Source organism: Rhinopithecus roxellana, chromosome 1, assembly GCF_007565055.1.
Source record: "Rhinopithecus roxellana isolate Shanxi Qingling chromosome 1, ASM756505v1, whole genome shotgun sequence".
NCBI lineage: Eukaryota > Metazoa > Chordata > Mammalia > Primates > Cercopithecidae > Rhinopithecus > Rhinopithecus roxellana.
This window is the reverse complement of record NC_044549.1, coordinates 42,665,625-42,681,928: the sequence shown is the minus strand read 5'-3', so window position 1 is coordinate 42,681,928 and position 16,304 is coordinate 42,665,625. Positions and strand designations below refer to the sequence as shown.

General features: G+C 38.5%; 1 protein-coding gene across 6 annotated transcripts in view; it reads left to right on the top strand.

The window, feature by feature from the left end:
• Positions 1–498: 498 nt before the first annotated feature.
• Positions 499–16,304, top strand: part of GOLGB1 (golgin B1) — a 92,058-nt gene continuing 76,252 nt past the window's right edge. For 5 of the 6 annotated variants that reach the window (XM_010370521.2, XM_010370520.2, XM_030941758.1 and 2 more), the window contains exon 1: positions 499–629. The gene's annotated coding sequence lies outside the window, so the exon portion shown is untranslated. The remainder of the gene's footprint in view (positions 630–16,304) is intronic. The other variant, XM_010370519.2, reaches the window with a different exon arrangement.

Sequence of the window (16,304 nt, the reverse complement as noted above, 5' to 3'; positions counted from 1 at the left end):
TCATCAACAAAATCAAAAGGTCATATTAGACGAAGAACTAAGAGGCTCCAGTATTTTTTGACTCTAAGAGTCCCATATCCCCGACTTCCTTCTCACAGCTCATTCAACAATCCTAATGGCAGCGGGTGCCCGCAGTCTCAAGTCTCTGCGGAAGCCCAAGCCGCAGTCTGGGTCAGTCACAGGCGACTAAGCGGAGGAATTAGACGAAGCCATCATAACCACCTAACACTGAGAACACCTGACCTTTCCCAGAACGCCCGCCCACTCGGCATTTCCTGTCCCTTCCTAGATCTTCTTCCGGGGCACCTACTCGCTTCTAATCACGCCCCTCATTCACTCTTTAGGGTCCATTGGCTGTTTCTTTGAGGAAGCGGAGCATCTTCTGTCGTTGATTGGTTTCCGTCATTGTTGATAGGTTGGTAACAAACAAGGCGTGCCTGGTCTCCCTGGTAACGCACTGCCGATAGTTCTGATTGGTCGGTGTCTTAATCCCATCTTCCGTCCCAACTGCTAGTGGCCGAATCCCTGGCTGGGCGCGGCGGTGGAAGGTGTTGCGTACGGGGTTCCCGAGCTGACGTGGCTTGAATTGGGAGGGGGGCGGCTGGAGCCTCAGGCGGCAGCGCTTCTAGGTGAGTGGGGGACGCTCCCCAACTCTTCCCTCTGCGAGTCCAATAACAGTCACCCCCGCCAGAGGGGTCGCGGGAGCTGCCCAAGCAGCTACACTGGAGTCCCCTCCTCGCCCCGCCTCTCCCGGATTCAGTCCTGGATCCGGCCCTTCACGCGCCTCCTTCACCTACCAGGCCTCGTTCTAGTAGCCCACAAGCCTCTCGGCCCCACCGGAGGGCCTTCGGGGTCGCCCTACGCAGACTTGGACCGCTTGCTCACGGTCTGTCCCCTCCCCGGCACGTTTCTCCCCTGGGAGCGACGGGGAAAAGCGCCCAGGTCAGTCCTGTCCGCACGGCCTTGTTCCTGGAGCGGCCTGCCTAAGTCGGCCTCGGTACGCAGCCGCTGACGTCGGAAAGAACCTGCCGGGCCCCTGTGCTCAGGCCCTAAACAAACTTAGTGTCCCGAAGGGGAGGCGGGACCAAAAGAAATCAAAGGTCTTGAGGGCGGAGATCACAGAATCATTGGCGATATTAATGCAAACGGAGGCCTGTCCAATGATCCTGCTAATGCTAATGGGTTACTGGAAAGATGAGAAGAGAGGAACGATCCCAACGATCCCGTCAACACAAAAATCCTAGGAATCAGAGGTGGGCAGGCTGTTAGAGAAAAAGGAACCTCGAAGAGAGTTCTCGAGGAAAAATAACTTGGTTTGATGGTGTGGAGTGTGTTTAATCTGCACAACCGGAGTGTGAAAGGGAGGGTGAGTCCCTTGAGGAATGAGGAATATATTTGTCTGACTTATTTAAAGAGCTCCCGTTGGTCTGTGGGGAGCGGACACTTTGAGAGTGGGACAGGGATATTTAAAATCATGAATAAGTACTTTCAGTTTTTGAGATAGTTGGAAGCTGTCCGAGCACTTAAAGGACCTTCTTACAGTTCTGTGCAAGATGCAGGCAAGTGGAAGGCTCTTTACAGAAGAGCCGAAGGCCTTTCCAAAAGCGTGAATTTATAAGATTTAGATGGCCAGAATGGTTATGAAGAGGCAAACTCGGAAATATTCTATTGGAAAAATGGCAGGGTTTGGTTTTGGAATGGATGCAGGAAAAAGTTGAAGAGTACTCCAAAGTTGCAGACATTGTACATTAACTGCTTCATAGCTTTTACTTTTCATCCCTTGACCACAGAATGACCATTTAATGTTTTTCTCTTCACTGCATTAATTTTTTTTACAACCGCAGTAGCTTCCAAACCTTTTTAATTGTACTCCCTATCAGTAAAACATTTTTGAGCATGCATCTCCCCAAATATTGTATGTTTAATTATTCATAGTGTATGACTACCGCTGTAAATATGTTGTGTAGAATATGAAATATGCAAAAGTATAAATTTAAAAGAATGAAATTTTTAAAAAGCCTTGTCCACACTTTGGGACCTCCCAGTCCAATTTGACAATCACGTGAAGATGCTTCCTTGTTTTTCAAGAAGGTCGTTGGCATTTCTGGCATCCAGACTCTGGGATGCAGCCTTTCTTAAAAATAATCTTTAGAAGGTTTTTTTCAACCCTCTGCTTGAGGTTTATAGGCCCCCTTTCTTTTTCTCCCTTTGATTAATGGATTAATTAAAGGGATGTTGACTTTATCCTTGTTTATAAAATAAATCATTCATTAATTTCTCTAGGTTAACTACTATTAGGAATACCACTGATCATTACATACCAGTCTGTGGTTAGAAACCATTATGTAAAAGGAGACTAGGCTCTATATTGCTGTATTTTTAATTAAGCTATTTTAAAATCAGCTATATGCTTTTGATAAAAGGAAATTTAATACAGAAGGATACAATGTAAAAAGAAAAGTCTTTTTCTTCTCTATCTACTGATCTACCCATCTTCATTCCCCACTTCCCAGAAGTAAGCTCTGTAAATAATTTCTTGGTTATATTTAAGAAATCTTCTGATCATAATAAAGCACATGACAATATATACCCCCTTCTGTCTTTCCCACAAGTGGAATCCTAATACACATGCTAGTCTACACCTTTCTTTTGTCCTTTCATACTGTGTATTAGGCACTTTCAATATCCATGGGTATAAAACTACCTCATCCTTTTAGATGGCTACATGGCAGTCCTTTGTAAAAATATAAAAATTATATTTAGCCTGTCCCCATTGATGGACATTTAGATTTTCAGTCATTAACCATCAAAACACTGCTGTAGTGAACATCCATGTATATATATCCTAGGGCCCTTGTGTGAACCTGTCTGTGGTTTAAACAATATGGAATTATTTGGGGCCATATTACTATGAATCATTTTAGTTTACGTACTGCTTAAAAAAAAAAAAAAGTACTTACCTAACTATTAACATAGTGCCCTTATCCCCTCATTCTGTTTTCAACCTGAGTGAAGAATATTGGGCAATGAGATTATTCAGAAAATAAAATATTTTCTGTGTATCTTCACCCATCAAGAAGCTTTGTCAAACTATGTGACTGGGGAAATTACTTAACATCCTTCTGCCTTAGTTTACTCACCTTAAAACTGGGAATATTGACAGTACTCCCTCTTGCGTTTGTTTTGGGGATAAAGTGAGTTAGGCCAGGCGCAGTGGCTCAAGCCTGTAATCCCAGCACTTTGGGAGGCAGAGGTGGGTGGATCACTTGAGGTCAGGAATTTGAGACCAGCCTGGCCAACATGGTGAAACCCCCGTCTCTACTAAAAATACAAAAAGTTAGCCAGGCGTGGCAGCGGGTACCAGTAATCCCAGCTACTCGGGAGGCTGAGGCAGGAGAATCGCTTGAACCCGGGAGACGGAGATTGCAGAGAGATCGCGCCACTGCACTCCAGCCTGGGTGACAATAGTGAAACTCGGTCTCAAAATAAATAAATAAAATAATAAATAAATAAATAAATAAAATGAGTTAAATAATGAGAAGTAAGTTATGTATAAAGATATTGGAGCAGTGCTTGGCCGGTCATGCTGTGTATGTATGTTATAGCTACCACTTACTTTTAAATTCGTTTAATTAAAATAGTGGCTTCTGCATCATGAAAAATAGTTGTTCATTTTCTAATTGTAAAATTATGTCATAATGTCGAATATGTTATTCTCAGCTATACAGCACTACCTGTTAGCCCCTCAACTTGGTTGAAAATCATTTTGAGATTTAAAGAATTAAGGACAACTACTGAGGCTTAACTAAATAAGCATGAAATAAGTTTCAGGAGTCACCTCAACTGAAACCTAACCACCTTTCTGTGTTTCTGTGGGAAAATGTGATTTAAATTCCAAAATAGATGGCATGTGTACATATACACACAGGCATGCACTCACTGTCTTCAGTTATTTTGCTTATTTTCCTGTGCATGTTGTTCTGTTTTCTGTGACTAGGGACATGCTTTGTATTTCTTTTTATATTTTTATAGTTCCTAGCATAATGCTCAACACCAGGTGGTTGTTGTAAGAATAATCGTTGATAACAGTGAAGACTTGGAGAAAATAAAACTTACTTAATTCTAAGTGCCACTTCAACATGTAAGTGTTAAGGTCCTTGTGAAAGCTGTGGCCAGCATAGACTTTGAGGAATTGTTTTATTTGCCGCAGTGTTTTATGGAATCCCTGGCCTTGGCATGAAGCCCTGTGTTTTATTCTTTTCCTTAATTGCTATTCATGATCTTGGTGCTTTATAAAATAACAGCAAGAACATTGTTTGTGCAGCAGTCATACGTATTCCTTACATGAATTTATGACTATGAATATGAATATTCCCCCTTTATTAATTTTTATATATACATATACATATATACATATATATTCCTTACATACATTTATGACTATGAATATGAATATTTTCCCCTTTATTAATTTTTATCTATACATTTGCCCATTTCTGTCTACAGTGAGCCTAATAGAGGGGAGAACTCATCTTCCTTCATTTAGCTTAAGCATGGCTACTTACTGGCTTTCTTGCCGTGTAGTTCCCAAACTTTGAGCTACCAAAAGCCTACAACTGTGGCTGAGGTGCCCTTCCATTTACATTTCCAGATCATTCCTTTAATGTCAACAGCTGTAGAGTAGGGGGCATTAGAATGGTCCTTGTCAGTCTTCATTTTAAGATGAGGAAACTGACGCTCTAAGGTGACTTACCCGCTATGATGCAGCTTCTTATTGAGCCAGGACTGAAAACTCAGTTCCTTGGCTCCCAGTTGAGTGCTCTTCCCACTGTATCACCTGCTTTCCTGTGGATCTCTGAGATTGTTGAATCAATCTATGAGAGACTCCTTTTGTCTTGCCTGAACTGGTACATCTCTAGCACTCTCCCAAATTTTTATCTCATTTAAATATTAGTCTTTCCTTCCTTAAAATGTACATATTTTTAAATGGTTATGTGAGGAAAGTAATCTGCTTTTCCTTTAAATAGCTTTTTATTTTATTCTATTAATCTTTTTTATTTTATTCTTTCTTTTTTTTGAGACAAGGTCTTGTTCGGTTGCCTAGGCTGGAGTATGGTGGTGTGATCATAGCTGACTGCACTCTCAAACTCCTGGGCTCAAGTGATCCTCCTGCCTCAGCCTCCCGAATAGCTGGGACTACAGGCATATGCCAGTAGGCCCAGCTAATTAAAAAAAAAAAAAAAGTTTGTGGAGACAGGGTCTCACTATATTGCTCAGGCTGGTCTTGAACTCTTGCACTCAAGCCATCCTCTCACCTCAGCCTTCTAAAGTGCTAGGATTACAGGCGTGAGCCACCCTGCCTGGCTGCTATTGTATTATGTATTTAACTGAGGGACCTTGAAATGTCTTAATTTCTAAGTGTCAGTTTTCCCTCTATAAAATGGGGGTGATGATAATACTTACCTTGCAGATTTTGTTAAGAATAAAGAGTATGTAAAGTGTCTGGTACACTTACTTGCATTTAAATTAAATGTTGCTCAGTAATTGTTGCCATTAATATTATCATTATTATCCTGTGTTCATGTGTATGTGTTCTTCGTTTGCTATGATATTCAGTGATACTCAGTAGGATGCTGGTGGGCACACTTCTTTCTGGGGAGGGTCAATCAGAAACTCATGTGGTAGTGGTATGGGTTTCCATAGTGGATTTCATAATAATTAATGATATTTGAATTACTAGAATAAATCCACTTGGTGGTAATTTTTTTCAGTATCTAGTCAGATTCAGTTTGCTAATATTTTAATTAAAATTCTAATTAAAATGTATTTAGAATGTTGGCATCAATATTCATAGAGCGATGGTTTGCAATTTTTCATTTTCTTTTTCTATATTTTGGAGCAATATAAATAGCAACTTCTATAGCACTTAGATTCTCTCATTTTTGACAATTGGGTAGAATTTTCTAATAGCAACTATTTCTGGTGTTTTAGCATTGGTGACTTATTTTATAATTTTTCCATGGAAATTTATGTATTTACAATTTCTATTCCTAAAGGTATTAATTTTGATTAACTGTTTTTTTATTATATTTTAAATTCTAGGGTACATGTGCACAACGTGCAGGTTTGTTACATAGGTATCCATGTGCCATGTTGGTTTCCTGCACCCATCAACTCTTCATTTATATTAGGTATTTCCCTAATGCTATCCCTTACCCAGCCCTCCACCTCCTGACAGGCCCTGATGTGTGATGTTCCCCGCCCTGTGTCCAAGTGTACTCATTGTTCAGTTCCCACCTATGAGTGAGAACATGCGGTGTTTGATTTCTGTCCTTGTGATAGTTTGCTGAGAATGATAGTTTCCACCTTCATCCATGTCCCTGCAAAGGACATGAACTCATCCTTTTTTATGACTACATAGTATTCCATGGTGTATATATGCCACATTTTCTTAATCCAGTCTATCATTGATGGACATTTGGGTTGGTTCCAAGTCTTTGCTATTGTGAATAGTGATGCAATAAACATACATGTACATGTGTCTTTGAGGTAGCATGATTTATAATCTTTTGGGTATATACCCAGTAATGGGATTACTGGGTCAAGTGGTATTTCTAATTCTGATCCTTGAGGAATTGCCACACTGTCTTCCACATGGTTGAACTACTTGACACTCCCACCAGTAGTGTAAAAGTGTTCCTATTTTGCCACAACCTCTCTAGCATCTGTTGTTTCCTGACTTTAAATGATCACCATTCTAACTGGCGTGAGATGGTATCTCATTGTGGTTTTGATTTGCATTTCTCTGATGAACAATGATGATGAGCATTTTTCCATGTGTCTGTTGGCTACATAAATGTCTTCTTTTGAGAAGTATCTGTTCATATCCTTTGCCCACTTTTTGATGGTGGTGTTTGCTTTTTTCTTGTAAATTTGTTTAAGTTCTTTGTAGATTCTGGTTATTAGCCCTTTGTCAGATGGGCAGATTGCAAAAATTTTCTCCCATTCTGTAGGTTGCCTGTTCACTCTGATGGTAGTTTCTTTTGCTGTGCAGAAGCTCTTTAGTTTAATTAAATCCCATTTGTCAATTTTGGCTTTTGTTGCCATTGCTTTTGGTGTTTTAGTCATGAAGTCTTTGCCCATGCCTATGTCCTGAATGGTATTGCCTAGGCTTTCTTCTAAGGTTTTTATAGTTTTAGGTCTAACATTTAAGTCTTTAATAAGGTTTAAGGAAGGGATCCAGTTTCAGCTTTCTACATATGGCTAGCCAGTTTTCCCAGCACCATTTATTAAATAGGGAATCCTTTCCCCATTTCTTGTTTTTGTTAGGTTTGTCAAAGATTAGATGGTTGTAGATGTGTGGTGTTATTTCTGAGGTCTCTGTTCTTTTCCATTGGTCTATACATCTGTTTTGGTATCAGTACCATTCTGTTTTGGTTACTGTCGCCTTGTAGTATAGTTTGAAGTCAGGTAGCGTGATGCCTCCAGCTTTGTTCTTTTGGCGTAGGATTGTCTTGGCTATGCGGGCTCTTTTTTGGTTCCATATGAACTTTAAGGTAGTTGTTTCCAATTTTGTGAAGAAAGTCCTTGGTAGCTTGATGGGGGTGGCATTGAATCTATAAATTACCTTGGACAGTATGACCCAGTGTGCTATAATTCTTATTCATATATATTCAAATTATGCTTTTAGCCAATGGGAACCTGCGTCCTTTGAAAGCTTCCTATCTTGTATGACAAGATGTTTCAGGATCATTTTGTACATTTCCACTTTAGAACTGGAATTAGCCATTTCTCTAAGAAAACCTCCTTTTAAAAACTTTTTAAAAATGGGAACGAGTATTTCATGACCCAAATCTAGGCACTAGAGATATTCATTGCTTCTCAGTTTGTCATAACTTTTAAGCCTTTTCAGTGGACAGAGCTAGGAAAATATGTGAACAAATATAAAATACTGAATTGTCATTTCACAGTGTTCCTATTCAGATTCAAAGATCAATACAAAGTTTATATTTTGGGGTTCTTAATTTCTTCTGTATTACATCTGTATCTTCTTTTCATAACTGAAAATACAGAATTAGTATATCCATAATTACTCATTTGCTTTAATTCTACATTTCACATATAGTCATCTAGGAGTAGTGACACTAATATCAGCACCACAACCACTTTAGACGAGATCGGGTGTGTTCAGGGTGGTATGACCATAGACAACAACTACTTTTAATTATTGAAAACTGTTTAAAAATATTTTTTATTTTTTGCGTATGCTATTCACATTCTTCCCGATTTTTTTTCATGGTTGTCCTGTATATTGTCAGAGCATATAATTATTACATACTATGCTGTCTCTTCCTCAGTCTTTACTTAGTCTTAATTCTGTTAGTGACCTTATATTTAATGTTCACCACTAGTTCTTATAATGATGTTTCTTTAGTCATTTGGAGTGTCTCAAGTTTTGCCTCTAATAAATTCTTTAGGAAAGGCTTAAGAGAATATTCATATTTCATGAATTTTCTTGCTTGTTCATAATATTTTGTCTGTTTTTTATATCTGAAGGTTATGTTTGCCAGAAATAGAATCCTTGGCTCACTTTTTTCTTTTCTTGAATATCTTAAATTTGTAACTTTTTTTTTTTTTTCTGGCAAAAACATTGCTGTTGAAAAATCTAATGTTTTCTTTTCTTTATCTTACTAGTCATATGATCTTTGAGCCTAAATCCTAAGGGATTTTTTTTTAAGTCCAGTAATTTTACTAGAGCGTTTTGTTGGTCATTCTGAGTTGACATTCTGAGGTACATTGTGGGCTCTTTCAAGATGTAGTTTCAAATCTTTTTTTAAAAAAATTCAAATGAATATTCTTGGATTATGGTTTTTCATATTTGTGATGTTGCTTCGCTTTTCTTCTTCAGGGAATCCTGTTATTCACATTACTTCAGTATTTATCAGTTTCTCGCAAATCCTTTGTAACTCTTAATTTCTTACATTTTAAAAAAACAAACAGATTACTAGGAATTATTTCAGATCACTACAGAAAGTTTAGTACAGAAAATTTGCAAAGATAGTGCAGAAATCTGGTGTACCCTTTGCTTAGTATTCCCTAAGATTAACATGTGACATTAGCAGTGTACAAAATTAAGAAACCAACATTGGCACATTAATATTAACTGAGCTCCAGACGTTCACATTTCATCAGTTTCTCCATTAATGTCCATTTTCTGTTCCAGGATTCAATTCAGGATATCATGTTGCATTTAGTTCATTTCTTTTTCTTTTGTTTGTTAAATATGAAGACAATTGTAGAGTCACATGCAGTTGTAAGATATAATACAGAGCTCTTTTATACACTTTGTTGTTTCCTCCAGTGGTAACATTTTGCAAAAACTAATACATAATATCATAATTAGGATATTGAGATTGATATATTCCCCCGTTTTACTTGTGTATTCATTTGTATATTCATTGTATATATCTGTGTGTATTATTAAGTTCTGTAGTATTATATCACCTGTGTAGGTTCCTGTATCCACTGCCACAGTCAAGATACTGAACAGTTGCAACACCACAAGGATCCCTTGTGTTACCTTGTTATGACCACAGTCACTTCCCACCCCAACCCCTGTCTAAGCACTGGTAACCACTAATCTTTCCATTTCTAGAATTTTGTCATTTCAAAAATGTATGGAACTGTATAATATGTACAAAATGTATGGAAGTATGGAATTATATAATATGTAACCTTTTGGGATTGGCTTTTTTTCTTTCAGTGTAGTTTTCTGGAGATCCATCTAAGTTGTTGGGTTCATCAGTAGTTCGTTCCTTTTTATTACTGAGAAGTATTCCATGGGATGTATGTACCGGTTCATTTAACCATTTCCCTGTATATAACAGTTTGTTTAACCATCTATTAATACAAATAAAGCTGCTATGAATGTTTATATACGGCAGGTTTTTGTGTGAACTTAAGTTTTCTTTTCTCTAAGATAAATGCTGGGGAGTGGAATTGAGGGTCATAAGGTAGTTGCATGTCTAGTTTTTAGGTCATTTCTTTTTGATTTTTAAAATTATCCTTCATTTCAACTTTGCTTTTTTTTATGGCATGGTTTGTTATATTTACTCATTTTCCTTTTCCTTCTAGTTTTGTCTTCATTTCCAAAATGATTTTTTAAATTTTTCAGTCACTTCCTGTTTCACTTTATTTCTGGGTTTTTCTATTTCTGGTGTTTATTTTTTCACATCTTATGTAATTTTAAATGTGTTTTAGTTCCTTAAGTAGATTTAGGTGGTTATAGTTTTGAACTGTTTTCTTGAGCATGGCTCTCTGACATGCTTCCATTTTCTGTAGGGATGTTATTAAGATGATTTTCCTCCTTTTGTTTTCTTCTAGTAATGTATCTGAAGTGTGATACTTTTCAGTTGCTCTTTTTTTTTTGGGGGGGGGGGGGCAGGGTCTTACTCTGTCAGCCAGGCTGGAGTGTAGGGGTGTGATTATGGCCCACTGCAGCTTCCACCTCTTGGGCTCAAGCAATCTTCCCACCTCAGCCTCCTGAATAGTTGGGCCTACATGCATGTGCCACCATGCCTGGCTAATTGAAAAAAAAAAATTTTGTAGAGATGGGATCTTGCTATATTGCTCAGGCTAGTCTTGAACTCCTAGGCTCAAGTGATCCTCCCATGTCAGCCTCCCAAAGTGCTAGGATTACAGGATGAGCCAGCACGTCTGGCCTCAGTAGTTTGTTTTTAATATGAATTTATTGTTGCTGAACTTTTAGAAAGAGATTTTATACAGCTTTTCTAACTTGATAAGGTTTCTTCTTGTGCTGTTTTCAGACATTGTTCAACTATATGGCAGCTGATTTCTCAGATTTCCTGCTTTTCTTTCCTTGCCACTTTTACCCGCTCTTTATCTGGACCTCCTCTTTCCTTAGTCACTTAATTTTAATTCCCCTCTTAGCAGATTCTCCTCAGTGTGGGACCCTATCCTGCAAGAGAGCCCCAACTCTTCAGGTCTGAGAATTAATAAAGGTCCAGACTGCCTCAGCTCTTTCAGCCCTTGTAGGCCCCTGGCAGGTACCTGTTACTGGAATGGGAAGACCCCTCCTTGTATCAACTACTGTTCTGTAATTGGCTTGGCACATTTATCAGTGATTGCCCACTGGCTCTTTTGAGGTCCTCTTGGTGTTGCGCTCCTCTGACTTCCCTCAGTTTCCTCCCAGTTAAACACCAGTGACACCCACATCTTGTGACTGTTGGTGGTTTGTCTATATTCATGTTTATTTTGGGGTTTGTAGGAAACTTTGTAATTTGTTGGTGAAGGGCTGTCCATGGATCTTTTGTTATCTAGTTGCTTTGTCTGTTTTTATGTGGGAATAAAGGAAGATACAAAATCCATGGGGCCCCTTGCTACTCCCATCTTCTCAGAACCCCATCAGTTGGTTGTTTTGTTTTCTTTGTTCCCAAAGTGGTCTGAAAAATCTGAAGATAAAGTGATTCTGTTTGATAAGTTAGGTTCCATTATGATTTTCTTTAATTAGTAGAAATCTGTATGTTTAAGAGACTTTTTAGTAATGGTATTCATTTCCTTCATTAAAAGTTACCAAAAAAATATGATCTCTAAAGTTAAAAAGAAAGTTTAGAATCTGTATACTGCTGAATTGTGATTTTTTTAACCTGACTATAGCTGTGGTTCTCATACCTTGAATAAATAGTTATATATGGCCCTATGTACTCATGTATGACACTGTGTTGCCCTTCCAGTATTTAGATACGAAGTTATATATGATCCTGCATTGCCTTCCTAGGGAACAGTTCACTTTTTCTATCTCTGTCTCACATATCTTTTCCAAGTGATGTGCTACTTAGACTACCCAAGACAACCTATTAAAAACACAGGTATTTCTCATCACTTCTTTCTTAAGAACCATGACTGTCCTAAACATTGTTTTTATCTCCAGTAGAAGAAAACTGTAGCAGAGCCTAGTTTCATTTAAGTGTTTATTTTGTACAATAGTTTTTATATTTCTTCCTGCTGAGGGTGTTTGTGTGTGTGTGTGTGTGTGTGTGTTTGAGACGGAGTCTTGCTCTGTTGCCCAGGCTGGAGTACAGTGGTGCAATCTTGGCTCAGTGCAACCTCCGCCTCTCAGGTTCAAGTGATTCTGCTGCCTCAGCCTCCTGAGTAACTGGGATTACAGGCATGTGCCGCCACACCTGGCTAATTTTTGTATTTTTAGTAGAGACGGGGTTTCACCACTTTGGTCAGACTGGTCTCAAACTCCTGACCTCATGATCCGCCCGCCTCAGCCTCCCAAAGTGCTGGGATTACAGGCGTGAGTCACTGCACCTGGCCTCTGATGAGGGTTTTAAAATGTTTTACATTTTATCACAAAATGTAAAATTTGGCATAATCATGTAAACTAATACTATGCACAGTCCAGTTCTATTTTGATTTTTTCCTATCAAAGCATTAATATGCTTCTCACTTTCATGAACTTTATGGACTAGCAGTTGACACTGATCTGAATATGTAGCCTACACAGCGGTTATAAAAGTAAATTGATTTTGGAATAACTTTAGATTTACATACAACTTGGGAAGATTAGACGGACAGTTATTGTATACACTTTATCTAGCATCCTCTAATGTTAGCATTTTACAGAACCATGGTAAGTTTTTCAAAACAAAGAACACAGGTGCAATGCCATAAACTAGACTATAGGCAGACTTCATTCAGATTTCACCATTTTTTCCACTAATGTCCTTATTCTGTTTCAGAACCCAATCCAGGATACTGCCTTGCATTTATTTATTTATTTATTTAGAGACAGGGTCTCACTCTGGCACCCAGGCTGGAGTGCAGTGGTGTGATCTTAGTTCACTGCAACCTCTGCCTCCCGGGTTCAAGTGATTCTCCCATCTCAGACTGCCCAGTAGCTGGGACTACAGGTACATGCCACCACACCCGGCTGATTTTTGTGTTTTTTAGTAGAGATGGGGTTTCACCATGTTGGCCAGGCTGGTCTCGAACTACTGACCTCAAGTGATCCGCCTGCCTCGACCTCCCAAAGTGCTGGGATTACAGGCATGAGCCACTGTGCCCGGCCTACTTTGTATTTAATTAGCATGTCTCCTTGTCTTCTCTCATCTGTGACTGTTTCTTAGTTTTTTGTTGTTTTTCATTACTTTGACAGTTTTGAAGAGTATTGGTCAGGTATTTTTAGAATGTCCCTGAGTTTGGGCTTTCCCACTGTTTTCTCTTGATTAGACTGGGCTTACGGGTTTTGCAGAAGAATACCACAGAGATAAAATACCCTTCTCATCACATTATATCAGGGGTTACATGATATTACGATGATTTATCACTGGTGATGGTAATCTTGATCACTTGGTTGAGGTAGTGGTTGCCAAGTCTCACCACTCTGATGTTGCTGTTTTTCTTTTTTCATATTCTAGTCTTTGGAAATGATTCACTAAATCCAGCCCATACTGAAGGAGAGTGGAATTAAGCTCCACTTTTTAGAGGGGGACGTAGCTACATAAATTATTTGGAATTCTTTTGTAAGGAAGATTTGTCTCTACCATTAATTTATTTGATTTATTTATGTCAGTATTGACTGATGGGTATTTAATTTTTTATTTGGGTTATAATCCATATAATCCAATACTATTGTTTTTTATTTTGCGACTCAAATTATTCTAGCATTGGTCATTGGGAGCTCCTTCAGGTTGGCTCCTGGTCACATTCCCCATTTTTTTTCTTTTTCTTTTTTGAACACTTCCTTACTTTCTGGCTCCCTGCCCCAACCCTAGGTAGGCAGCCATTTCTCCAAGGAGCCCTAGTTCCTTTTATTGGAGATTTGCATTTAGAAATCAAGATCTAGATGCTGGATGCACTCATTGCTACTGAGGTGTTACTGTTTCTAGGACTTTTCAGTGGACACAGCTAGAATATATATTTCTCTGTAATAACTGGCTATTTATAATGCATACATATCTAACTTATTTCTGCATTTATCTATTTACATATATATTAAAATAAACATGAGTTCATACCAATATCTCTGACTGTAATCCAGTACCATGGGGTTTATCCTAGCCTTCTTGCCTTGTTTATTTGTAACTTCTTTCACTGATGGTAAAAAACCTGAATCTCATTATCTACAATTTACTTACTCATTTAACTCTAGTGTACAATGAAGTAGTTTCAGAATTGCTAACCCATACCACTGTGAGAAAGAAATTTACTAACTAGAGTACAGTATTTATGTCAGTTCTTTTTGTCTTTATCCTTATAGTACCCAGTCAAAACACCATTTTTGTTTCTTAGGTTAGCCCCATCTCCTTCAGTGCAGTTATATCCTATATTTATAATATAGTTAGATCTATTTGTCACAGTCTGCATTCCATTTTTGGAACTCCTGACATCCTGGGTGAAGTTTTAAAAAAATTGTGTACAATTAAGTTTGCTCTTTGGAATGTACAGTTCAGTGAGTTTTGACAAATGCACATGGTTATGAATTTACTACTTCAAAATCATACAGAACAATTCCTTCACCTTAAAAATTCCCTTGTGTTGCTCTTTTATATTCAGCCACATCTCTTTCCTTCAAGCCCTGACAACTATGTTTGTGTGGGTTTATTTCTGGACTTGTTCAAAATGTTATATAAGTAGAATAATATGATGTGTATCTTTTAGTGTTTAGCTTATTCCATGTAGCAAAAGGCATTTTAGGTTTAAGTATTGTGTTGTGTGAATCAATAGCTCATTCTTTTGCTGAGTGGTATTCCGTTGTTTGGATGTGCTATAGTTTGTTACTCATTCACTTGTTGAAGGATATCCTGGTTATTTTCAGAATCTATGATTATGAGCAAACCTACTATAAACTTGGTTAGATGCCTAGGAGTGGGATTGGTAAATGTACGTTTAACTTTTAAAGAAACTGTCAAACAGTTTTCCAAAGTAGCTGTACCATTTTGTATTCTAATCTGCAGGCACTGAAAGTTGCTGTTGCTCTATGTCCCTGCCAGCATTAAAAAATACATATTTCAGGCCGGGCGCGGTGGCTCAAGCCTGTAATCCCAGCACTTTGGGAGGCCGAGACGGGCGGATCACGAGGTCAGGAGTTCGAGACCATCCTGGCGAACACGGTGAAACCCCGTCTCTACTAAAAAATACAAAAACTAGCCGGGCGAGGTGGTGGCGCCTGTAGTCCCAGCTACTCGGGAGGCTGAGGCAGGAGAATGGCGTAAACCCGGGAGGCGGAGCTTGCAGTGAGCTGAGATCCGGCCACTGCACTCCAGCCTGGGCGACAGAGCGAGACTCCGTCTCAAAAAATAAAAAAATAAAAAAAAAAATACATATTTTAGCAATTCTAATAGGTCGGTAGTGGTATTTCATTTTGCTTTTAATGAGTATTTTCCTAATGCCAGATTAACTTAAGCATCTTTTCATATATTTATTTACCATCCACGTATCTTCTTTGATGAAGTATCCGCATCTCTTGCACATTTCTTTATCGGGTGTTTTACTTTATTGATGTTGAGTTTTAATATATTTTTATTGTTTTTTATTCTGGATACTAGTTATTTACTGGATATGCTATTTGTAAATATTTTCTCCTAATCTGTGACTTGTCTTTTTTTTTTTTTTTTTTTTGAGACAGAGTCTCGCTCTGTTGCCCAAGCTGGAGTGCAGTGGCATGATCTCAGCTTACTGCAATCCCTGCCTTCCAGGTTCAAGCGATTCTTGTGCCTCAGCCTCCCGAGTAGCTGGGACTACAGGCATGCGCCACCACGCCCAGCTGATTTTTGTATTTTTAATAGAGGTGGGGTTTTGCCATGTTGGCCAGACTGGTCTTCAACTCCTGGCCTGAACTGATCTGCTTGCCTCAGTCTCCCAAAGTGCTGGGATTACAGGTGTGAGCCACCGTGCCCGGCTTCAATGACTTGTCTTTTCATTTTCTTAACATTGTCTTCACAGAGCAAAAGTTATATGTTTTGATAAATTTTTAATCAATATTTTTTATAATATATTGTGCTTTTTTGGTGTCTAAAAGCTCACTGCCAAATTCAGCATCACAAAAATTTTCTCCTGTCTTTATTTCTAATAGCTTTACATTTTAAATGTAGGTCTCTGATCCATTTTGAGATATGCTTTGTATAAGGTGCGAGTTGTATGTCAAGGTTCACTCTTCTGTAGATGTCCAGTTGTTCCATAACCATTTATTGAAAAGATTGTCCTTTCTCAACTTAATTGCATTTGTACCTTTGTCAAAAATCAGTTGACTCGATTTCTGTGTGTCTATTTCTAAG